The sequence below is a fragment of the Lipotes vexillifer genome, unplaced genomic scaffold, assembly GCF_000442215.2.
Source record: "Lipotes vexillifer unplaced genomic scaffold, Lipotes_vexillifer_v1.1 scaffold110, whole genome shotgun sequence".
NCBI lineage: Eukaryota > Metazoa > Chordata > Mammalia > Artiodactyla > Lipotidae > Lipotes > Lipotes vexillifer.
The window spans coordinates 371636-376686 of record NW_006791887.1 but is presented as its reverse complement, the minus strand read 5'-3'; the positions used below and the strand labels follow the sequence as shown (position 1 = coordinate 376686).

Here is a 5051-nt window from a genome sequence, read left to right as displayed (position 1 = left end):
TATACATATGTCCACTCTTTTTTAGATTCTTTTCCCATATAGACCATTACAGAGTATTGAGTAGAGTTCCCTGTGCTATACAGTAGGTCCTTATTAGTTATCTATTTTGTGATAATGTTTTCTTTTTAAACAAGAAGATTGCCTGGCTGAATCAGAAAAGTATCAACATTAATTGAGTATAAAATATAGTGATTTGTATTGATGAGACAATTTAAAGAAATAACATCAGAATACTCTGGTCAAGCACTACTAAATGTAAGCTTAATGTTCTTTCATAGGCTTGGAAAAGAATAATTTGCTCTAAATCTCCTCTGGGTGCTTCTTACTCCAGAGTTCTGGGCTTCTTTACTCCGATGTGAGTCTTCTAAATGCTTGCTCTGGCCTGTCTTCTCTGTCTCAGTCCTAAAGTTGTAAGTGGCAGACTCGTGGGTTAGAGCTAATGAGAAGATGATGTCATTTTTAGCTTTCCTATTTTGCTGATTAGTAGAACATATGGGAAAGACTATCGATTTGAAGCCCATCAGACATGGATTCATAATTTACTATTTGCAAATGTAGGCAAAAGTACTTAAACTCTATGAGCCTAGTTTTCTTATTTGTAAGAAAAAAATGATCATATGGGAAAAGAATCTAAAAAAGAGTGGATATATGTATATGTATAACTGATTCACTTTGCTGTACACCTGAAACTAACATAACATTGTAAATCAACTATACCCTAATAAAATTCTTAAAAAAATGATTAAGATAAGTCACATAGTTCATAAGTTACTCTTCTAGAAACTGAATCCTTGTTTACTTGACTCCTAAGCTGATGTTTGGTCCTCTAGACCATGCTGACTCCTGGGATCTCTCTCTGGCTGTTGTGAGCTAATTTTCAAAAAGAAAGTTATGGGGAATTCCCTGGTGGTCCAGTGGTTAAGACTTGGTGCTTTCACTGCCGGGGCCCAGGTTCGATCCCTGGTCGGGGAACTAAGATCCTGCAAGCCACGTGGTGAGGCCAAAAAAAAGAGTTATGAAGTGGCAACTCAAAGTCTGCCACAACCCTTGTCCTAGGAGTCATGCCCCTTTTAGTATCTTAGATGAGAAACCATAATCCTTGATATAGAATGTAAATTTTTTTATTGAAGTATAGTTGATTTATAATGTGTTAATTTCTGCTGTACAGCAAAGTGATTCAGTTATACATATATATACACATTCTTTTTCATATTCTTTTCCATTATGGTTTATCACAGGATATTGAATATAGTTCCCTGTTCTATACAGCAGGACCTTGTTGTTTATCCATCCTATATATAATAGTTTGTATCTGCTAATCCCAGACTCCCAGCCCATCCCTCCCCCACCCCCACTTCCCCTTGGTAACCACCAGTATGTTCTTTATGTTTGTGAGTCTGTTTCTGTTTCATAGATAGTTTCATTTGTGTCATATTTTAGATTTCACATATAAGTGATATATATGGTATTTGTCTTTCTCTTTCTGAATTACTTCACTTAGTATGATAATCTCTTAGTATGATAATCTCTAAGTCCATCCATGTTGCTGCAAATGGCATTATTTCATTCTTTTTTATGGCTGAGTAGTATTCCATTGTATATATGACCCACATATCCTTTATCCCTTCATCTATCCATGGACATTTAGGCTGTTTCCGTGTCTTGGCTATTGTAAAGAGTGCTGCTATGAACATAGGGGTGCATGTATCTTTTTGAATCATAGTTTTCTTTGGATATATGCCAAGGAGTGGGATTGCTGGATCATATAGTAGTTCTGTTTTTAGTTTTTTAAGGAACCTCCATGCTGTCTCCACATGGCTGCACCAATTTACATTGCCACCAACAGTCTAGGAGGGTTCCCTTTTCTCCACACCCTCTCCAGCATTTGTTATTTGTAGATTTTTTAATGATGGCCATTCTGACCAGTGTAAGGTGGTACCTCATTGTAGTTTTTATTTGCATTTCTCTAATAATTAACAATGTTGAGCATCTTTTCATGTGCCTTTTGGCCATCTGTATGTCTTCTTTGGAGAAATGTCTATTTAGCTCTAGAATGTAAAGTTTTCAGTATGTATATTTTCCTTGTTAAAGGAGTTGTACATATCCTCAGATTTTCAAAGGAGTCCTTGTCTGAAATGTTAAAAACCAATTCCTTGTAATCTAAAATATCTCCCTACCTCAAACAATGAATGACTGATGACTGAGCAGGGTAGAAGTAGATCTCATAGTCTCTTGTAGTACCTTGTTTGGGTGCTTGTACCTAAGGATCCTGATACCCGGAGAACTTGCCGTGAATCAACATTCATTTGGAGTTTGGATGCCATCCCCAAGTACTGGCCTGGTCACTATCATTCTAGCAAAATCCTTTTTCAAGGTCATACATATATGAATGAATATTAAGGATTGAATATTAAATATTAAGGATTTGTAGAGAATGGAGAGAAAGGATGTATGGCATAAAGAGAAAGCTCTGCAGGGTGTGGTGGAATTTAATAAAGGCATTGGTAAGGTAGAACGGATACTGTCATGTTTCATTTTTCTATGTAGAGTGATTGCCTTTGGAAGAGCGAGGTGGACAGTGGGTTTGGGAGAGGGGATGGAAGTGACAGTTGTACATGCTGCTGAAGTGAGGTAAGCATCGGCAGTACCCCTGCCCTGCCCAGGGCTGGGAATGTTGGTATACACCTCAAGTTCTGGAGGTGTCTGCATCTGTCTGCAGAACAACTGCTCATCTCTAGACTTAATGGGAATCCCCTATCTAAACATGATTTGTGTTTGTGGAGATTTGTTTTTCTTTTTTTTTCCTTGGAACAGGGGGACAGTTTACTCTTCTTATAGAGTGAAAGGACATGTCTGGATGCTGGCAACATCATGGAATTTCTGGAACAAGCAAGAGTATAGTCTATAACTCAGGAGATGTGAAGCAGGCTGGGGTCTCAAAAAGATATTTTGTAAATGGAGAAAGAACCTTTTTGGATGTTTAAAGAACTAGATAATACATGCTTTTCTATGATAAAGATAGTCCATCCCTGTTTATTTACTTTTATAGAGCTTTACTCTCTACCTAGCCTAAAATAGATTAATTTTCTCAAGCCACATTAAGAAAAATAAAGTCTAAAAAATTCCTTTACTTGCACTAAGAAAGGAGACTCACGTTTAACAAGTGCCTATGATATGGCATACTGTAGGAAAAGAATGATCACATTCTAATCCTAGTGAATTCTCACAATCCTGTTCTTGTATGATGCCCAGAGTGGAAATAACAAAACAGAGAGGTAAGTCAAGTTCTCCTGTGATACACAGCCTATAAGTGATGGAGCTGAGAATCAAACCCAGCTCCCAGTGGGTTTGTCCAGTGAACCATTGATTGCTTGACGCCTGATTAAGTAGAATTCCAAGTAGGAGAGAGATATTCCATGTGGAATTGAGTGGAGGAATTAATGCTGCAAGAAGAACTGATCAGCATTTTATTATGGAGCAAAGTTTCACATAAAGCCCCTTCTCAAGTGCACCAAACTGAGCTTTAATGGCATTCCTATTTTGATAGTGTACCCAACTGGAAAGCTATGAAAGTGACACTGCATTTTCGTACTGTAGGATTAACTATCATTATAAAAACTAATTAATAAATATTTTGTGGGCGGAGTAACTTAACATACTGTCACAATAGGTTATCACACTCAATTATTATTCATCTATTCACTAATACCTGTTTATTGATAGACTATATCAGCTCTGTAGTATGTGCTGGGAAAACCACAGTGGAAAAAACCCAGACTTAGTCCAATATGTATTATTTAATGGAAAAGTACATTTCTTTTGAATTTTTCTATTTTCTGATAACATAAATTATTCTTGACGACTTTAGGGCATTGCAGGAGTAGTCCTCACCTCATGCAGGCACAGAAAACAGCAGTGCAATGCTGTAAGTGTGAGCTCAAGGATGAGAATCAATGCAGAGCAAGAATATTGCCATTCATTCACTATTTGGCCTTATATCTCACTGTGCCATCCAGAGCTGTAGGGATGTGAATGTGGCAGATTTCAAATCACCAATTCGAGCAAACAAAATGAGTCCTGGATTTCCACTGTGCAGTGCCCTACATAAAAAGATAATAGGCTAATATTTAATTAATTGAACCAATGTTATTAAAAAACTTTAAGGGGAAGAGATTATGACTTCTCCTTCCAATAATCACATGCTGCCACTGACAACTAGAAAAGCTGGATAGAATATTTTCAAATGCGTATGTTTGAAAGCACTTCAGGCATTCGTTAAGTCGAACCTGATATTCACCTGTTTTTCCCTTTATAAAAATATCTGCCAGTTTTTAAGTGGCAAATCTAGATGCTGAGACGCTGAGCAGAGCTTTGGGAAGTCACTTCTGATGTGAAGATAAAATCTGTAAAGTCAAAATGACTTACAGTGGGCCCAGTAAAATTAAAGAAACAAGGCTGATACCTACATGTATGCCGGAAAAATAGTTATTATTTTATTTAAAAAACCCTAAGCTTATGAATGTGCCGAAGCATTCAGCTCCCTGCCCTCCCCACACCCCCACCCCCAGCACAGTTGAATTGCAAAGAAGAAATACCAGGCTATCTGTAGCCAGTTTATTATGTTAACTTCATAAAAATACGTATTTACTTTATAAAATAAAAATACTAATTTATAAGTGAGCATTAAAAGACACACAAAACTGGATAAATAGTGGCAGGCTATGTGATGGGCGACAGCTGGTATTTTATATTATGAATTTTACAAAGCATTCAGGCAAAAAGCAAACATGTTAATAAGAAAATTTTGCACCGAAAATTGGAAATCACAATGGGAAAAATACAAATGGCAGTTAAATGACAAGCCCTCAATAAATGCTTTTGAATAAGTGGATGGATAAATGAAATATTTTATTGGCCATAAATTTGGCACAAAATAGGCACTAAATAAATATTTTAAGTGAGTAAATGCAAAAATGAAATATACAATGGCAATAGATCTACAAAACACAAAATAAAACAAAGTTTTGCCTTTTTTATACGTCAAGACAAAA

The 5051-nt window shown here is 36.5% G+C and overlaps 1 non-coding gene across 1 annotated transcript; it reads left to right on the top strand.

The window, feature by feature from the left end:
• The first annotated feature begins 900 nt into the window (after window positions 1–900).
• On the top strand, window positions 901–972 carry TRNAE-UUC (transfer RNA glutamic acid (anticodon UUC)). Its single transcript has one exon. It is a non-coding gene; the product is annotated as a tRNA-Glu (tRNA).
• The last annotated feature ends 4079 nt before the right edge of the window (window positions 973–5051 follow it).